The sequence below is a fragment of the Schistocerca gregaria genome, chromosome 8 (assembly GCF_023897955.1).
Source record: "Schistocerca gregaria isolate iqSchGreg1 chromosome 8, iqSchGreg1.2, whole genome shotgun sequence".
Taxonomy (NCBI): Eukaryota; Metazoa; Arthropoda; class Insecta; order Orthoptera; family Acrididae; genus Schistocerca; species Schistocerca gregaria.
Genome location: NC_064927.1, coordinates 254,526,998 through 254,548,801, shown reverse-complemented (window position 1 = coordinate 254,548,801; position 21,804 = coordinate 254,526,998). Strand labels below are relative to the sequence as shown.

General features: G+C 39.3%; 1 protein-coding gene and 1 non-coding gene across 2 annotated transcripts in view; both read right to left on the bottom strand.

Annotated features, from left to right (window-relative positions):
- Positions 1–21,804, bottom strand: part of LOC126285431 (cubilin-like) — a 1,398,426-nt gene that overhangs the window by 935,178 nt on the left and 441,444 nt on the right. The window lies entirely within an intron of this gene.
- Positions 9,841–9,912, bottom strand: Trnaa-agc (transfer RNA alanine (anticodon AGC)). Its single transcript has one exon. It is a non-coding gene; the product is annotated as a tRNA-Ala (tRNA).

The following is a 21,804-nucleotide window of genomic DNA, read 5'->3' as shown; positions in this document are numbered from 1 at the left end:
TTTTGGTTTGATATGGCTACATGGGAGTTGCAGGCCTTGGTTTCCTTTTGTTGCCTTTTTGAGAGCCTGGTAGCTTGGTGCTTTCATATTGACTGTGGTTTCACAAAGGCATTGTGGTATTTCACACCGAAGTATTTATTTACTTCTAGACAAGTGGTATGGAACCGACCGTTAACATATGCCACACTGTGTTCTAGTTTTGCCAGCATGAGGGTCAGGCCTTTCAGAAGATGATGCTGGTCCAATGGGGTGGAAGGATGCTCGAGTCTGCAACAACTGAGGGATGACGACTCTGCAAAAGGCTCATCAAATCAAGGGTAACGTAAAGCAATTTGTAAGCATTTGCAAAATTGTCTCTGAATTGGTTGTTTTTTTCTGTTAAATGGTTAGTACTTTGTGTAATTCAAAGAGAGTGTAAGATTTTACTACATGTGGCAAAATTACTGAGACTTTAATATCTTAATTTAACTCTACATAATAGGAAGTTTGACTTGAAAACACATTGGGGGTGTTCTTCGGATGGTTGTCTTCCTTAAAAAGTTAATACCTTTAAAAAAAGAAAAAATCCTGTTGCCTGTGTATCACTAAACATTCTGTACTCATTGGGAAGTTTACGAGATTTGAAAACACATTATAGGGAGTCTCTAAAATTGTTTTGTTCTCTTAAGTAACACTTCCTTTAAGAATTGGGCACTAGTAAACCTTTATCAAGTGCTTGAGTTACCCTGTAGTTTATTTTTTTTATTTAAATTCTTTAAAACCTGTTATTCTATTTATTAAAACACTGGAAATGTTCTATTATTAAAATTTTTCTATCTTGTTTAAATAACATATGCTTAGCCATTCCTAGTTCCCTTGATCATTTCAAAAACCATTATTATGTTTTAGTTGGTCATGTCACCAACTATTTCACATCTTCCTTTTGTGAACTGTTGGAATTTTCATCTGAATGTATTTTCAAGCAAAAATAGGCTTATATAACCCTCACACCTACAGCTTTCCTGTCTTTGTTTTTAACTTTCTGCCATCAACTGACCTTATTTCATTTCTAATTTCTGCCCCTCTTGCAATCTTCACTGACTCAGTCTCTCCTTGTTGCTACTGTTTGTTATTGTTGAATTTTACTTTTCAAGATTGTTTAGTTTTATTCCCACTCCTACTTTCTCATCCTTTGATATTTGAATAATCAACAGCCTTCTCTCATCCTGAACAGTATCAGATTTCCAGGAATTAAATTTTCCTAGGGGCATGTGGGTTAGGGCATTGGACTAGGATTGTTCATGCAGCTGTGTTAGCAATACCCCTATGGTTATTACATCTGCCTAGTAAGCAGGAGATCCAGACTCAAGTCCCATTTTCTTCTTCATTTCTTCAGCTTTTATCATTATTGAAGATTGCCAGGAATTTATGCTCCACATGTAACAGTTTACTTACTGCCTGTTACAAAACTACAACCTCAAACAATGGAAAGTCCAGGATGGAATAGCATGAAATAGAAAGGGTAGACTGCTGCTCAACTTAAAAAGACACCAACCATTTCCGCTACTGACTCTCCACAATTCATATTCTTCTGGCACTCTGTCATTGTGGGTGTAATGTTCCTCAATAGTAAGATCCATGTCCTTGCCACTATTGAACACTACCTTTACCAACATCTTACTGACTCGAAACCTACAGCTTTCTTCCTTGGCACCATGATCAATTGCATCTTCACCCATAATTACTTCTCTTTTGAAGGCATCACCTACACACAATTATATGGTATAGCAATGGGCACCCACATGGCACTGTAACCTATTCATGGTCCACCTGAAGTAATCTCTCATAACCACCCAATATACCAAATCCCTCACTTCGGATTCATCTTCATGATCTGGCCCAGGGATGAGGTCACACTACCCACATCCCTTCTCCCCCATTTGCTCAATCTGGCCCTCCTCAGTCCAAAACATCTTCCTCAATGTTGACCTCCATCTTAAAGATGGCTACATCAGTACTTCCATTCACATCAAATCTACCAACCACTAAACACATCTCAGTTCAACAGCTGCCACCCATTGCACACTATTAAGTCACTACCACACAGCTTAGCCACCCATGGTCAGCAAATCTGCAGTGATGAAGAGTCCCTCTCTAAACATGAAAAGGGTCTTATAGGGCCTCCGATGACCAAAATTATCCTCCTAATCTTGTTCATAAACAGATCTCCTGTGCCTTGTCTCACCAGTCGCCTATATGTCTCTCACACCACTATTTGGCCACAAAGGAGACTCCTCTCAAGACTCAGTACCACCCAGACTGAAACAACTGAATCACATTCTCTGCCAGCATTTTGACTACCTTTCATCATTCAAGATTTCTGGTCAGGTGACTACAGTGTTATAAACACAAAATCAAATAGAGGTAACACAGGAGTAGGTTTAATAATGAATAGGAAAATTGGAATGTGGGTAAGCTACTACAAACAGCATAGTGAATGAATTATTGTGGCCAAGATAGATACGAAGCCCACACCTACTACAGTAGTACAAGTTTATATGCCAACTAGCTCTACAGATGATGAAGAAATTGATGAAATGTATGATGAGATAAAAGAAATTATTCAGGCAGTGAAGGGAGACGAAAATTTAATAGTCATGGGTGACTGGAATTCATCAGTAGGAAAAGGGAGAGAAGGAAACATAGTAGGTGAATATGGATTGGGGGGAAGAAATGAAAGAGGAAGCCGTCTGGTAGAATTTTGCACAGAGCATAACTTAATCATAGCTAATACTTGGTTCAAGAATCAGAAAAGAAGGTTGTATACATGGAAGAATCCTGGAGATACTAAAAGGTATCAGATAGATTACATAATGGGGACTCTGACCACAATCTATTGGTTATGAACTGTAGATTAAAACTGAAGAAACTGCAGAAAGGTGGGATTTTAAGGAGATGGGACATGGATAAACTAAAAGAACCAGAGTTTGTACAGAGTTTCAGGGAGAGCATAAGGGAGCAATTGACAGGAATGGGGGAAAGAAATACAGTAGAAGAAGAATGGGTAGCTTTGAGGGGTGAAGTAGTGAAGGCAGTAGACCATCTAGTAGGTAAAAAGAAGAGGGCTAATAGAAATCCTTGGGTAACAGAAGAAATATTGAATTTAATTGATGAAAGGAGAAAATATAAAAATGCAGTAAACAAAGCAGGCAAAAAGGAATACAAACGTCTCAAAAATGAGATCGACAGGAAGTGCAAAATGGCTAAGCAGGGATGGCTAGATGACAAATGTAAGGATGTAGAGGCTTATCTCACTAGGGGTAAGATAGATACTGCCTACAGGAAAATTAAGGAGACCTTTGGAGAGAAGAGAACCACTTGTATGAATATCAAGAGCTCAGATGGAAACCCAGTTCTAAGCAAAGAAGGGAAGGCGGAAAGGTGGAAGAAGTATATAGAGGGTTTATACATGGGCGATGTACTTGAGGACAATATTATGGAAATCGAAGAGGATGTAGATGAAGATGAAATGGGAGATAAGATACTGCATGAAGAGTTTGACCGGGCAATGAAAGACCTAAGTCGAAACAAGGCCCCGGGAGTAGACAACATTCCATTAGAACTTCTGACGTACTTAGGAGAGCCAGTAATGATAAAACTCTACCATCTGGTGAGTAAGATGTATGAGACAGGCGAAATACCCTCAGACTTCAGGAATAATATAATAATTCCAATCCCAAAGAAAGCAGGTGTTGACAGATGTGAAAATTACCGAACTATCAGTTTAATAAGTCACAGCTGCAAAATACTAACGCTAATTCTTTACAGACGAATGGAAAAATTGGTAGAAGCGGACCTCGGGGAAGATCAGTTTGGATTCCGTAGAAATGTTGGAACACGTGAGGCAATACTAACCTTACGACTTATCTTAGAAGAAAGATTAAGAAAAGGCAAACCTACGTTTCTAGCATTTGTAGACTTAGAAAAAGCTTTTGACTGGAATACTCTCTTTCAAATTCTGAAGGTGGCAAGGTTAAAATACAGGGATCGTAAGGCTATTTACAATTTGTACAGAAACCAACGGCAGTTATAAGAGTCGAGGGACATGAAAGGGAAGCAGTGGTTGGGAAGGGAGTGAGACAGGGTTGTAGCTTCTCCCCGATGTTATTCAATCTGTATGTTGAACAAGCAGTAAAGGAAACAAAAGAAAAATTTGTAATAGGTATTAAAATTCATGGAGAAGAAATAAAAACTTTGAGGTTCGCCGATGACATTGTAATTCTCTCAGAGACAGCAAAGGACTTGGAAGATCAGGAAGTGAGACACTTAAAGTAGTAAAGGGGTTTTGCTATTTATGGAGTGAAATAACTGATGATGGTGGAAGTAGAGAGGATATAAACTGTAGACTGGCAATGGCAAGGAAATCGTTTCTGAAGAAGAGAAATTTGTTAACATCGAGTATAGATTTAAGTGTCAGGAGTCGTTTCTGAAAGTATTTGTATGGAGTGTAGCCTTGTATGGAAGTGAAACATGGACGATAACTAGTTTGGACAAGAAGAGAATAGAAGCTTTTGAAATGTGGTGCTACAGAAGAATGCTATAGATTAGATGGGTAGATCACATAACTAATGAGGAGGTATTGAATAGATTTGGGGAGAATCGGAGTTTGTGGCACAACTTGACAAAAAGAAGGGACTGGTTGGTAGGACATATTTTGAGTCATCAAGGGATCACAAATTTAGCATTGGAGGGTAAAAATTGTAGAGGGAGACCAAGAGATGAATACACTAAGCAGATTCAGAAGGATGTAGGTTGCAGTAAGTACTGGGAGATGAAGAAGCTTGCACAGGATACAGTAGCATGGAGAGCTGCATCAAACCAGTCTCAGGACTGAAGACCACAACAACAACATTCATCATGCCATAAAATGAGGAATATGCTCCTCACCCATTCCACAGTGGTATTCTGCAACCCACCCAACCTACGAATGTCCTTGTCTGTTCCTCCTCCATCTCTGCTCCCAACCCCTTGCCTCATAGCTCACATCCCTGCAACAGACCTACATGCAAAGCCTGTCTCATACATTCTCCCACTAACAACTACTCTAGTCCTGTCACAGGCATCTTATATCCCATCCTATCAAAGGCAGAACCACCTGTGAAAGCAGCAATGTGGTCTACTGACTTAGCTACAACCACTGAGCAACATGTTAAGTGGTCATGACAATTAACAAGCAGTCTGTCCCATGAATGGCCACCACCAAACTGTGGCCAAGAGACAGCTGGACTGTGCAGCTGCTGATGATGCCGTTCAACATAATGCTTTCACTTTCTTTTGACAGAGTCACACCCTGCGCCTTATCGATTCTTCCCACCAGCACCAGCTTTTCTGAGCTGCTCAGATTCAAACTGTCCCTACAACAGATCCTTCATTTCTACAACCCTTCTAACCTCAACCTCTGCTAGTCTCTGTCCTCCAGTTGCCCATCCGCTTCTATGCTCCCGTTCAGGTACTACACAAACCTTCTATCCTGCCAATGCACCAACATAACTGTTTCCCCCCCTGTACTCTCTCCTTTAACTCCGCCCACTCCCAAGCTCTCCTTCCCGAAGCTTCACCTAGCAGACCTATCCTGTTCGTATCACGTACCTCCAAATTCCCGTTCACAGCACTAGCACTCTCCACCAGCACTATGGAACTATCCCTTTTCCTTCCCACCCCACACCTTTTCCTTACACCCACTATCCAGCTGAGCTAAACTGCCATTCAAACATTAGACAAGGTTGTAGACAGATCTTAGCTCCTGAGACAGTGGCCGTGTGTGAGAGATGTGATTATGCGAATGTGTGTGGGTTTTCTACTTCTGAAGATGCGCTTTGTTCGAGTGCTGAAATATTTCTAGCATTTTTGTTCATTGTACCTGTTTACAACTCAGCACCCCTTCTATGTGGTGAGATGCAATCTATCCTTTCCACCTAACTGTAACTACAACCTCATAAATTTTTTATTTCTTAAATCATCATTCCACTTCTCTGAGAGAGTGACCGAGCTCAGTTACAAATTTTCATATTTTCCACATGTCTCCTTTATCCCTCTTATGTTCTTAATTCTGGAAGCTTCAGCATCTCTTTCTGACAATATAAGGATGCCAGTTATTTCCTTTTTACAAAAATAATGTCTGTTATAATTCATAGTTACATTTGATATCATGAAGTAGAACATTTTATCATTCTTTGTGCAAGTGTTCCTAGTTTTGAATATTTGTTCAGTCACACATTTATTAATTCACATATATATATATTTACTTACTTTTATACTATTAAAACTATTACATTTCAAATTGAATTAGTCAACACATGCTCACTGGTAATGATGGTATATTTAAAAGTAAACTAAAACAAGTAACAAAATACAAAATATTATCAGTGTCTGCATCAGGAATTAGCACTTCAATTAAAGCCCCTAATGATGAAAGTGTTTAATCTGTGCACTCAGTTAAAGAACTGAATAATTGTAAGAAGCTGAGAAAGCAGAAGATTATACGACCAATAAAGCTGTCAAAACAATATTTATAGCTATTTTAACCAAGTTAATAAAAATGCACACAGAATAACAAAGCAGGCTTAGAATGCAAAGAAGAGTTGTACTTAAAATTATTTTTATTTGCAGATAAAAACCTATCAAGTTAGTTTACTACTGTTGTACAGTTGAATTGAGCAATGAATGCACACAAGGAATTAGTATGTTTTGCCCAAAAATCGGCATGATTGGTTAAGGAGTCATGTCATTTTTAACCATTTTATTGCTATGCCCACACATGTGTGTGTGTGTGTGTGTGTGTGTGTGTGTGTGTGTGTGTGTGTGTGTGTGTACTTTTCGATTTTGTATGCTTCACCTTCCGGCACCGCACAAGGATTTTGGATCTGCTTTCCTGTCATTGCAGTGAAAGAGTTAAGAATCATTTGTGAAATAGTACTGCTTGAAAATGAGCAACCGAAGGGAAAGTACAATAACTGTGTTTTGTCCATTGGCATCAAAAGCTATGTCACTCACAAATATGGAGGAACATAAGAGCACAGAAAATATTAATGATAATGTAGACCACGTAATAAAAAATACTGATTTAGAGCTGTATGGGAAATGTGTTGAATAATTCTTCTCAATTTCAGCCTTCAGAACTCAATGTATGCGCAAAACTCAACTAAACTGAAAAAGGCAAAAAGACACTTCCACCCACATTTAATCATGCTTTGAGTGTCCATAGTTAAAACTTAATGGTATCAAAAGGAAAATTCACTAGAGAAAACTATAAAATTACTAAGAGACAAAGAGGTTGGCAAGAATTTACCTGCAGGTGGAAATATGTCAGTACTGTAGAAAGACACGTTTAAAAATGAAAAAAAACTATTCCTAGCTTTCAAAACTACTAGTTCCTTCCCCATGAAGGAAAGATGGATAATCTGTGGAATGTCTGAAAGGAGGGGCAGGTCACTCAGATTCCTGAAACACAGGGCCTCACCTGTTGTGAGGAAAAGTGAAAACAAGGATAAAGAAGGAGGCATCAGAGAGAGAAGGAGGTCAAAAATAGTATGCTAGCAAGAACTGCTACATCTTCAGTCCCCAGTTAATACAAAAACAGGTGGAGAAATAAATACTGATACAGGAAGAGAAATGAGAAGTGAAATGAATAGTGCAATTAGAAACTGAAATGACGATGTGAAAAACAAGGAATGAAAGGGGGGGGGGGGGGGGAGCCATATAAAATATAACAGAACAGAGAAAGTTTGTGAGTGAATAAATAAGTTAAATTAAATAATGAAAATTAAGTGTGGCATTTATGTTAACAAGGAGAAAATAGTTTGGTTGCTTAATGGTAGGACCAGAATGTCTGCTACACTACAAGAGCCATTTTGGTCCTCCACCTACCAATGAGCAAACAATATCTGCACTTTGGAAGCTGTCACCTATTTCATGTTAAATGATCACTTCCCTAGAGCCTAGAATTCTATGGTAAACTTAAGTGCTCCACCACAGTGTCTGTCAACACCTACAGCAACAACTTCAGTAAGGGTTCCTTCTCCCACAACTACCACACAGATTTAATCCATAAACAAATCTCATGCACAGCCTATGACTAAGAAAGCTCTCACTTAGAAAAAGTTTAGAAGCAAATCTCGTCATCCAGTACCACTCAGATCTCAAGTGCCTCGATATATTAATCCATTGAGCAAGAAAGTAGTCAGCACTTTGTCAAAGGAGGGATACAATTTCTGAAAGAGGACTTTAAAAAGACTCATGTTTCTAATTTATGCTGAATATACATGTATTTATTTTTTAAATTGTGTGTGTGTAATTTGCTTTATGGGGCCTTCATACAAATGGCATTTAGTCTACAAAATTAAACAAGAAAAGCTTCTCTTAAAAATTTAATTTGTCTTCTTGACAGAAGATACCAAAATGCAGAAGTAAATATTTCCAATGTAGAAAAAGATAAACTGCTGCTTACTCTAAAGAAGACACATTAAGCTGCAGACAGGAACAATTAAAAGACACTTACACAAAACTTTCAGCCATAGTCTTCATCAGAAAAAGAGAAACTCAGAGAAGTGGGGAGAAAAAAGGAGCAAAAAAGAAGATGAATGGGGAAAGATGGGCAAGTTCATTGGCAGAAGATGACAAGCAAATATGGTGAGAGACAAGGATGGGGAGGAGATGACAGGACGAGGGAGTGGAAACTGCTGGGGGGAGGGTATGGGGAGAGTAGGTTGAGGCTGGGGTATGCATGGGAGCAGAGAATATATTGTAATGATAACTCCCATCTGTGAAGTTCAGAAAAGCTGGTGGTGGAGGGGAGGATCCAGATGGCTTGGATAATTAAACAGCCACTGAAATCAAGCACGCTATGTCCAGATGCATGTTATGCCACAGTGTGGTCTACTTTGCTCATGGCCACAGTTTGGCAGTGGACATTCATCTTCATGGGCAGCTTGTTGGTAGTCAGACTAATATAAAAAGCTGTACAATGATTGGAACAGAGGTAGTAAATGACATGGCTGCTTTCATAGGTGGCACAGCTCCCTATGAGATAGGATAAACCTGTGACAGGACTGGAATACTAAGTACTGGGTGGATGGATTGGGCAGGTCTTGAACCTGAGTTTTCCTCAGGGATATGATCCTTGTTGAAAGGGCTGGGATAGGGAGTGGCATAGCGATGGACTAGGAAGTTGTGGAGGTTGGGAAGGTGATGGACCACCACTTTAGGGGTCCCAGCTGGAATGTCTCTCATGTTTTGATTTAAATTTCTTTGAAGCTGCCAGGTGAGTCAATGGCCACAGATAAAGCTTTCACAAAACAGGATGATCATTAAGCACATGTTTTGTCTACTTTCTTTCAAAATTTGAACAGATTTGCACATGTTTGAATGGTAGAAATGGCACACATACAAAAGGTCACAAATAATGTGTGTTTTGCACTTAAAATCCAAACGAGGCTAGCTTTTTGAAAGCAAGTCTTCAATTTTTGTAAGATGCATTTTTATTTGTTTGATTCAATTTAAATCATTTTTGTGCTTTTAATTCCTATAATAAAGAATTTTATTAGCTATGTTTACATAGACTTTGTATCTTGACAATGGATAAAGATTATTTGATGAAAAAAATTACAGTCTGACTTTATCACTCTATCTACCTAGACACAAAGTTTGAAATGATTCATACCAGTTTAAACTAGAAAACTAGTGTGCTTAAAAAACCTCCCAAAAACATGTTTCTTGCATGTAAAAGCCAAACAAAGCAAGATTTTTTTTTTCAAATGGTTAAAACTTATATTCATGTAGACTGAAGTAATGAATGAAAATTTGTACCAAGGCCGGGAATCAAACCTGGGCCTCCTGCATGCTAGGCAGGTGCTTTAGCCACTAAGCCATCTTGGTACAGCAGTTCACATAACTGTATGGATTACCCTAGCACACCTCCCTCCTTGATCCAAATTCTCACTGCCACCCCAGTCTACTGAAAATTCCCCCTTACATACTAACAGAAACACAGAGGCTCTCCATGTTCTGGAATAGCATTGAACGTAATGGGGTGTTCAGCCTGAAACTGTGTCATTTCATTTGTATAAGTACCTGCACCTGGGTTTCAGGTTTCAAAGCCACTGCATAGCAGCTAAAAGTGTTGATGCATTACTTGAAAAATTCTACTCAAAACAGAAAGTTCTTGAGGTCTTTGAACAATTACAAGAAAAAGTTAAAGAAAAAAAACATTAATTGAAGCTTGATGCTCAATACATCTAGTGTCACAGAAACCCAATAATCTCGACCTTTTTTTTTTATTTGGGTAGGACATTTATTATATTTTCTTTCAAAAGATTTCCAGGTACAGAACTGTGCCTGAAAAGTTGGGTGACAGCACCAAGATTGTTTTTTATGAGTAGAACATTAAGAGAGTCTCAGTTCAGCACACAGTTTTAATCTGCCAGGAAGTTTCAGATCAGCACATACTCCACTGCATAGTGAAAAGTTCAGTGTTGGAGTTTTCACCAAGCAGAGATACAATCTTGTTAATTAGGTGTGCTTCATTTTAGCAGACAGATCTGATATTGTTCTATTCAATACAGAAGCTAAAAGAATTTGTGGCGGAAATGCAAAGGATCTGGTATTATTCAACCTTACACTTTCCCAAATTTCCACATTTATGTATGCATCTGACATGTCTTGCAATGTAGAAAGATTATTTCTGCATTAAAGAATGTCCTGGTAGTTAACTATATGGGCTGATATGATGAGAATCTGGATTTTTATTTATTTACCATATGGCTTTTAGTGCTGGGAGTCTACAAAAACCTGTTCAGCTCGCTTTCCTTACAGCTCTTTTGACTTAAGTGGAGTGGCTGGATCTTTAGAGAAAGTGGAATCTGTCAGAAAAGAAAGTTTTTGAATGTGACTTTTAGTAAGGGACCAACCCCAGAATTTGCCTACATTGAAAGTTGGTAACCAAAGAGAACTCTTTTCATGGCTGCTGTCAGATGGATTCAAAGCATCTCACCTCCCAAATCAAGGGGTTGGTAGCTCAGCACCTCAATGCACAGAGCTACCCCAGTCAGAGAAGAATTTGGAAAAAAACTAGTTGTTGCACGTTGTTTTAAAATAAAATGCATCTCAACAAAGGATAGAATTTTGATACTGCATGTTTTCCCTTTAATTGTGAATGTTTATTCATCATATAGGGCATGAATGCATGCATATTTTAAGATTTAATTGAGCAAGAGATTCCTGGTTTCATTTATAATGGTATTACAAGACCATAAATAGATTTTGGACAGAAACAGGAGTAAGGGATGCAGTGCACAGTCAGCTCTGACGAACTTGAGCAGTACATCGAGAAAATGTTTTAGAAATAAATATAATAGAGAATTTGCTCTCATCACATACCCCTTTTGCTCTCCACTAACTTCTCCTCATTGTTCTGCATCAGAACTGCTTTTCACTACTGAGTACTGCCTGGGTAAGCACAATGGACAATATTTTGCCTTTTGGGCTACTAATGATACACTTTTGAGCAAATTAGGCAACTTTTTGTTGACACATGCAAATCAAAGTATTTTTATGGACTGATGATAATTTAATGTTGTTTGTAATGAGGTTTACACTCCACTGCCTTGTGGAATACTGAAAATTGAATCTCCGAAGTTATACCAGTGTCCAAATAATGACTCCATTTCTAACATTAAACTGTTCTAGACAGGTAATTAGGCTATTTAAGCAGTTGTGTACATATTTTTAACCTACTGTGACACTAGAGAACAAATCAAATAGATTCTTTCCTCTTGTTTCTTGTTACAAACTTATCCATAGACAGAAACTCTCACAACAGCACACTGCAGATCTGCAGATAAACAATACACTGTAGCATTTACATTAAATTCGCAGCAAGTAAGAACTGAACTCATTAACAAAGCAACAACTGAGCTCAAGTGAGGCCAACAATTTAAACTAGTTGGTTAATGCAGGGATGGGCGATAGCTAACGGTGTTATCAAGACATTGATAGTTTAAATCGAGCAATAACGTTGTTGACTATCAATTGTGTGTATCCCTTTTTCATTGTATAACTGAAAATCAATATATCTATTTATTTCACTACATGGCAACTGGGTTGTGTGTCATTTCATTTAGGTGATTGGAAGGGGAAGAGGGGGGAATGGGTTCCAGGGTTCCTGGGGCCCCCTTCGGCTCCGTCCTTGCATCAAGGCTTTGACTTTATCAAGCCTAGCCCCAAAAGGGGATCATCTCTTTCTGATATCATCTGCAAACCACTCACTGTAGGCTTCCATCACATTCCTAATATTTTTGTCAAACTGCTGTCCCTACCCCACAGTTCCTGCCCTAGCAATCACTTCCTTGATATGCACCAACCCACTACGACTTACTCAAGTCCCCTCCCTGATAAATCCTACAACACAGAAAACAAAGGAACATGTGAAACCATGTATGTTGTCTACTTACTTATATGTGTTCACTGCATAGCATTTTTTATATGAGTGTCCTACACTTAACTTGTTGCACGCAAGAAAGAGCTTAGAAGAACTGTTTGTCTTGTGGACACACAGTACACAGATGACGAGTAAGCACAATAGCATGGTTGTGGGACATGAGTGTCTGCTACATCACATGAGCTGTTTGGATCCCCAGATCCAATCTTACTTAGTTCCCGTCATCTCATTTCCTAATGTATCAACACTCTGTTGAACTTACCATCCATTAACATAAGATCTGACCTACTCCCTTTTTAAAATTTTTATATTTTATTTATTTACTCAGTTACTTTCTTTATTCCATTTAATCATTTTTGCTTTCCCTATACCTCCCTTTACTCCCTCCTTGTTTCTCCTCATCTTCTTTTTGCTTTCTAAATGCACTATTCACTTAATATTTCATTCTGCTTCTTCTACCCTTCTTTCTGTTTGTTACTCTGACCTTATGTCAATTCTGGAATGAAGGTGGAATAGTGCTTACCAAAATATTATCTTTGACGTCATACTTTCTCTGGTTCCATATTCTTCATCTTCATTTTCCCTTAATGCTTACAACAGGTGGGTATATCTGATCCTGATATCTGAGTAACCTGCCCCTCTTTCATCTCTGAGGGAGGAAGTGATAGTGGTAAAAACTAGAAATAGTTTCTTCACTTTCAAATGTGTGTATCTAAAATTTTGTGTGCAGAATGTAAATACAGGACCATCGGACTGTCTCTCCATAATCAACTATCATGCATAAAATGAATCACCAAAGCTATTTCCAATCTGCTTTGGCATATACAAGCATAGAATCAGCCAACACATCCTACACATTTGCTAGAAACAATGTTCCCAGCTTTCGCGAACTGAAGGTCAAGTAGATAACATTTAGGAGCACTGTTTGACCTTATATGTATATTTTATTTAGCTTCTCTAAAACCTGAGGGAAGTTACTACATCAACCAGCATTTCAGTTAAAATTGACCTAATTTGTGGATGTTGATCCAACCTCAGCATTTATTGTCTACATCTCATAGGCCAGGCAAATTAAGTGTAACATGTAAGCAAATGATTTCCTACAAATTTCACTGGTAATCTTTCTTTAAATATCAACATTAATAACATACTGCATATTATAACAGAATGTAAAATCATGTATATCAGTAATTTCTTTACATGTAATGTTTTATGTAAATGTAGCTTTTGACTGAAAGTTTAACAACTAAGAGATGGTTATCTTTGGTCATGCGGGAAGGAGGTGGATCTTTGGAAGAGGTGGTTGGCGGTCTTTGGATCTGGAGCGTGGATTGGAGGAGGTGGTGATACCGATGTGGTGGAAAACAATGTCTTATTTCATACTAGTGTAGAAGTGTTAAATGTGAATAAATGAATTAATGATGTGCAAAAATTAATGTAACGTTTGCTCTCTAAAAATCAATCATCGCCCTACAAACAGTTAGTCTCATCCAAACACAAAGAAAACTGCAGGAACTTCGCAGTGGAATCACTTCTAGACTTCACGAAGACAACAACACAGTCATCGATATGAGTTAAGTACCAAACTGTTTGTACTTGTTAACGACCTCGGACTATAAATTTGAATCTCCTGTAGTGCCTGAAGTCACCATGTGGGCAAAGGAGCTGTGGAAATCTTAGGAAGAGGTCTGTTAAAATATCATGTCACAGCTTTGAGGTGTCAAGTTGAAATCTTAATTCATCAGAACTGAATCGACACATCCCTTTTTGTTTGAACAGCAGTCATTTAATAATCTGAAACATTCTTTTGCAGTGAGTCACTGCTTCTTGAAATATTTTGGCTTTCATTCATCTCATTTTACTCAATAATGCTCCAAAATATTTAATGTTCTGGCTATAAAACAGGCAGCCATTCTCAACAGGCAAGGAAACCTGAATGAAAAAAAGCATTTGTTATGGCAGACAGTCACGGTCACAGATTTACTCACTTCTGAACAGTCAATCCAGTGTACAAACAATCACTTATTTAAAGCCTGGTGCTCCTATGTCAGAAGTTTGCAAGCATTTGTGATCCACAGACATTGGTAACTTATCCTCTGAAGACTTTGTTGTGCTATTTGGTGGGCCAAATGACATATACAAAAACAAAACTCACCAAGCAAAACAAGAACTAAAAAGGTGCTTAGATCAGTTGACACACACAAATGTTTTAGTGGTAAACATCCAACATCAGCATGACTTACCATCTTGGTCATGCATAAACAAAGAAATAATGAATGCCAACCAACAAATTTCTCAAAAGTACAACTTGTAAATGTTAGCAATATTGGGTGCATATTCCACACATTATATGGATTGCACATTAACAACATGGGCAAAAAATTGCTTGACAAAAAAAAATAAATAAATAAATAAATAAATAAATAAAAAAAAACTACGTGACAAATCACTCAAAATCAAAATCATCTGTGTAATGTGTCATATTATTTTTTCTTTTTTCTTTTCTTTTTATACATGTAGTAAAGCCAAACATGAATTAATGAATTGCTTTGTGCCAGAGAAAATGTTTACATACAAAAAAGAGAAGAGTAACACTCTTCAACTGATTAATTTCTGTATCTTCACATGTTTGTTTCTGTAAGTGGTAGCAGGCGGGCATATGACTAGCTGCACCATGCCAGTACTTTTTAAAAATGTGTACTCCAACCGTATATTAAAAAGTGTTATAAAAGTTATTACGAAAGCAAGCACGCACGTGTATAGAAAGAAACTTCCACATGGGAAAAATATATTAAAAACAAAGATTCCAAGACTTACCAAGCGGGAAAGCGCCGGTAGATAGGCACAGTTAACAAAACACACAAACACACACACAGAATTTGAGCTTTCGCAACCGGTGGCTGCTTCGTCAGGAAAGAGGGAAGGAAAAAGGAAAGATGAAAGGATGTGGGTTTTAAGGGAGAGGGTAAGGAGTCATTCCAATCCCGGGAGCGGAAAGACTTACCTTAGGGGGAAAAAAGGATAGGTATATACTCGCGTGCGCACACACACACACACACACACACACACACACACACACACACACACACGCGCGCACATATCCATCCATACATACACAGACACAAGCAGACATATTTAAAGGCAAAGAGTATGGGCAGAGATGTAAGTCAATGCGGAAGTGAGGAGCAAAGATGATGTTGAATGACAGGTGAGGTATGAGTGGCTGCAACTTGAAATTAGTGGAGATTGTGGCCTGGTGGATAACGAGAAGAGAGGATATATTGAAGGGCAAGTTCCCATCTCCGGAGTTTGATAGGTTGGTGTTGGTGAGAAGTATGCACATAACTCGGACGGTGTAACACTGTGCCAAGATGTGCTGGCTGTGCACCAAGGCATGTTTAGCCACAGGGTGATCCTCATTACTAACAAACACTGTCTGCCTGTGTCCATTCATGCGAATGAACAGTTTGTTGCTGGTCATTCCCACATAGAAAGCGTCACAGTGTAGGCAGGTCAGTTGGTAAATCACGTGGGTGCTTTCACATGTGGCTCTGCCTTTGATCGTGTACACCTTCCGGGTTACAGGACTGGAGTAGGTGGTGGTGGGAGGGTGCATAGGACAGGTTTGCAAGGGTAGGAGCCAGAGGGTAGGGAAGGTGCTTTGGGGATTTCATAGGGATGATCCAAGAGGTTATGAAGGTTAGGTGGACGGCGGAAAGACACTCTTGGTGGAGTGGGGATGATTTCATTAAGGATGGATCTCATTTCGGGGCAGGATTTTAGGAAGTCGTATCCCTGCTGGAGAGCCACATTCAGAGTCTGATCCAGTCCCGGGAAGTGTCCTGTCACAAGTGGGGCACTTTTGGGGTACTTCTGTGAGAGGTTCTGGGTTTGAGGGGATGAGGAAGTGGCTCTGGTTATCTGCTTCTGTACCAGGTCGGGAGGGTAGTTGCGGGATGCGAAAGCTGTTTTCAGGTTGTTGGTGTAATGGTTCAGGGATTCAGGACTGGAGCAGATTCGTTTGCCATGGAGGCCTAGGCTGTAGGGAAGGGACCGTTTGATATGGAATGGGTGGCAGCTGTCATAATGGAGGTACTGTTGCTAGTTGGTGGGTTTGATGTGGACGGATGTGTGAAGCTGGCCATTGGACAGATGGAGGTCAACGTCAAGGAAAGTGGCATGGGATTTGGAGTAGGACCAGGTGAATCTGATGGAACCAAAGGAAGTTGGAGAGGAAATTCTGGAGTTGTTCTTCATTGTGAGTCCAGATCATGAAGATGTCATCAATAAATCTGTACCAAACTTTGGGTTGGCAGGCTTGGGTAACCAAGAAGGCTTCCTCTAAGCGACCCATAAATAGGTTGGCATATGACGGGGCCATCCTGGTACCAATGGCTGTTCCCTTTAATTGCTGGTATGTCTGGCGTTCAAAAGTGAAGAAGTTGTGGGTCAGGATGAAGCTGGCTAAGGTGATGAGGAAAGAGGTTTTAGGTAGGGTGGCAGGTGATGAGCGTGAAAGGAAGTGCTCCATTGCAGTGAGGCCCTGGACGTGCGGGATATTTGTGTATAGGGAAGTGGCATCAATGGTTACAAGGATGGTTTCCGGGGGTAACAGACTGGGTAAGGATTCCAGGCGTTCGAGAAAGTGGTTGGTGTCTTTGATGAAGGATGGGAGACTGCATGTAATGGGTTGAAGGTGTTGATCTACGTAGGCAGAGATGCGTTCTGTGTCTGGTGTCTGGGATGTTTGGGTTTGTGAATTTTAGGAAGTAGATAGAAGGTAGGAGTGTGAGGTGTCGGGATTACCTTGGCAAACTTTGTATGTAAAGTTGTCTGAAAGCTGACGCAGTCCCTCAGCCACATACTCCCAACGATCAAGTACCACGGTCATGGAACCCTTATCAGCCGGAAGAATGATGATGGATCGGTCAGCTTTCAGATCACGGATAGCCTGGGCTTTGGCTGTGGTGATGTTGGGAGTAGGATTAAGGTTTTTCTAGAAGGATTGAGAGGAAAGGCTGGAAGTGAGAAATTCCTGGAAGGTTTGGAGAGGGTGATTTTGAGGAAGAGGAGGTGGGTTCCGCTGTGATGGAGGATGGAACTGTTCCAGGCAGGGTTCAATTTGGATAGTGTCTTCGGGAGTTGGATCATTAGGAGTGGTATCAGGATTATTTTTCTTCGTGGCAAAGTGATATTTCCAGCAGAGACTACGAGTGTAGGACAGTAAATCTTTGACAAGGGCAATTTGCTTGAATCTGGGAGTGAGGCTGAAGGTGAGGCCTTTGGATAGGGCAGAGGTTTTGGATTGGGAGAGAGGTTTGGAGGAAAGGTTAACTACTGAATTGGGGTTTTGTGGTTCCAGATTGTGTTGACTAGAATTTTGAGGTGTTGGGGGGAGTGGAGCTGGAAGTGGGAGATTGAGTAGATGGGAGAGACTGGGTCTGTGTGCAATGAGAGGAGGTTGAGGTTTGTTGGAAAGGTTGTGGAGGGTGAGTGAGTTGCCTTTCCAGAGGTGGGAAACCAGGAGATTGGATAGTTTTTTGAGGTGGAGGGTGGCATGCTGTTCTAATTTGCGGTTGGCCTGTAGGAGGATGCTATGAACAGCCAGTGTGGATGTGGGAGAGGAAAGATTGAGGACTTTGATTTGGGATAGGAGTTGACGGGAACAATGCATTGACACATCCTAATGTGAAGAAAGATAAATGCTTGTAGACTGTTAGGTGCCATACAAAAATATAAAAGGACCACTTCATAAGATAAATATAGCTATAAGTTTGAATTACGTATGAATGTGATAGTGTGAAAGTACATGAAGAGTGTTAGCTACCCATGAAAGCGCCAAACACCTGATTTACATTGAAATTTTTATGCAACAAGTCTGTTACATATGTATACTCTGTTTTACGCTCATTGCACATAACATATCGTATTTATGATACAACTCTGTATACCTTAGCATATCAAATGGTTATCCTTTATACAATGAACATAACAAGTAAATACTGAGCTGCACTTTTAAACACTGAGTAACTATTTGATACAATTGGTATTGTCAGATACAAGTTGTGTTTAGAAACAACAAACTATTTTGTTCTTGGGATCATAGTTAAGCCTAGTAATGAGACATAACTGAGCAAATAAATGCCTGTCCATGGAATATCCTCAACCCTGTACTGTGTAGAGCCTTCCTGGAGAATGCTAGAGAGGTGAGGCCATGGATAGTTATTTGAGCAGCATGTAGTATGTATTGTAGTGACTATTGTTTACTTCTTTAATGCTTTGAAACTGATAAATATGCTCCAACAAGAAATTATCATAAATTGAAATGAAATGTATGTGAATTTATGCCACAAACAAAAATCTGTTATTGTGTAAAGAATGTATACCCAAACAAGAGTAAAAATTGTATGCATATAATTGGAATTGAACAATGTAACAAAATTGTAATTTAACAAAATGTACTAAAACAAAATGACAAGGAAAATATAATGTATATAAGCAATGATAATGCCACATCAGCAAATGAATAGAATAAAAATGTATTTTGTAACTATATTTGTATTTTTTATGTTATGTGTATATTATCTGGAAAGGATGCTACAGTAAATTTATGTAATACAACTGTATGAAAGACGCTCAAAAACAAAGCACAACAACAAACTAAACCTGGCTGCAAAGTATTAAATGTGCATGTGATATATGTTTGTGTTTACATTACAAACTAAAAATGACAATATTCTATGTAGCATGAATTTTCTGTGCTTGACAACATCTTAAAAGCGGCAAGGAACTTACCTTGTCGACAGATGATAGACATACAGTTGGTGTCCCCACCGAATAAGTGAGAGTGACGAGGTGAAATAAATTCCTCAGGCTGCTGGTATGGAAACCAGTTGCCACCCCATCAAAGATTTCACAAAGGATCACGTGACTAAACATGATCTTCGCGAATTTGCGCAGTGAAAGCTACTGTAAATAACACAACATGGACACTCTGGGCCACGTATAAAACATGTGGGCATGAACGGGGACAATAACGGACATCATGCTGCATCTGCATGCTTGCAAGTTAAACACTGTGAAGATGCTGACTAACAACACTAGGACTATGTGGTTACAGCAAGCATTTTGTTAGGAGAGAAAACTTATGTATGTATATGTTAAAAGAAGCTGACATGCCCATATAAATTGATAACCATAACTCCAATGGCAAGGCTTCACCCATACCACCCAGGGTTATCACCTCTCAACTAGGGAAATAGGCTCAGACACTGTGCACCTCTGTATGACGTCAGTGCACAGTGGGGGGCAATTGTAGTGGATTATATTATTTTTTTCATTTTTTCTTCATTCTTTTTTTATACATGTAAAGCCAAATGTGAATTAACAAAGTGTTTTATGCCAGAGATAATGTTTTCGTAGAAAAAAGAGAAGAGATACACTTTTCAATTGATTAATTTCTGTATCTTCACCTGTTTGTTTCTATAAGTGGTAGTGCACGGATATATGACAAGCTCCGCCATGCCAGTATTGTTTGCAAATGTGTATTCCAACGATATATTAAAAAGTGTTGTGTGAGTTGTTAGGAAGGTATGTTCACCATTTTTCCAGCACTGAGAATACTGCATCAGGTGTTTTGAAGCAGAGAAGAGGAATTTGTACAAGTATGTAAATTTAAATGATGAATATTGATCTTAAATGTACTGACACTGAAGGTCTGTTGATATTAGTAACAGTTAAAGTTCACCCAGGATATGTATACCTTTCAATTTCTTTCAATTATTCTTTCCAATTAATTCTTTATATCTAAATTACCAAACGAAAGCGTTGGTATGTTGATAGACACACAAACAAACACAAACACAAACGCAAAATTCAAGCTTTCGCAACCCACGGTTGCTTCATCAGGAAAGAGGGAACGAGAGGGAAAGACGAAAGGATATGGGTTTCAAGGGAGACGGTAAGGAGTCATTCCAATCCCAGGATCGGAAAGACTTACCTTAGGGGGAAAAAAAGAACAGGTATACAGTCGCAAGCGCGCGCGTGCACACACACACACACACACACACACACACACACACACACTCATCCAACCGCACATATACAGACACAAGCAGACATATGTCTGTATATGTGCGGATGGAGATGTGTGTGTGTGCGAGTGTATACCTGTCCTTTTTTTTCCCCCAAAGGTAAGTCTTTCCACTCCCGCACTCCCGCGATTGGAATGGCTCCTTACCCGCTCCCTTAAAACCCCTATCCTTTTGTCTTTCCCTCTCCTTCCCTCTTTCCTGATGAAGCAACCGTGGGTTGCTAAAGCTTGAATTTTGTGTGTGTGTTTGTTTGTGTGTCTATCAACATACCAAAGCTTTTGTTTGGTAAGTTACATCATCTTTGTTTTAGATATATTTTTACCATGTGGAATGTTTCCCTCTATTATATTCAGTTAATTCTTTATAATTATACAAGCAGCAACTATTAATCAGTTTCCATTATCTTGCCTGCCCCCCCCCCCCCCCCCTCCTTACATGCAACTATTCACCTGGACTGCCATATGCAGTAGTTTAACCACAGTTTTTAAGGTAAAATACAATTCCCTCTGAATTTCAGGTTTCCAAGAAGAAGCCACCCTGATCCTGATCTTTAAGCAACAGCCACTGCACAATTCTCACATCAGTTGGCAAAGCAAATATGACTCGCCTATGAAGAATGCTCTATCTTTTGACACATTTCATCGATTTTTCACTCATTCTATTTACTCATACATTGTGGAAGGAAATCACCCATAATCTTACCACCCAGTCCAACTTTGATGTCCATGTTCAACTAACCTGATTTGTGGAATAACATTATTAGTAGCTGCTTCTAATGCACAGAACAGGTTTACTGGAACGTTTTCCATTGACACTTCCTCTACTGTGGTACCACAATGATCCTAAAGGAACTCAACCACCCAAAGCCATTGGTTCCCTTAGGGGGACATTTTCCTAACAAATTGAAAATAAGGGAAACTATTCCTTTGCTTAATTGGGATTTTTCACCGAATATAAGAAGTATAAAACCAACAGCTCAATTCTCTCCCTTCTTGGTCTACCCACTAAACAGGGTGTCCCAGAAGGAATGGTCCATATTTAGGGATGTTACCGAAACGTTCATGTGAAGCTACTAACTTCATACGGACATATGCCCTATTGTGAATGGTTCCCGGAAAAGAACTCATTTAGCACACATTTCTTTTTGGGCTATTAGCTTCCACATATGTGTCTTACCCTTACAACCTCTTTGAAGTTTTAGTCTAGCCCAACCTATATTACTCCTTAAAACCTTTGCTT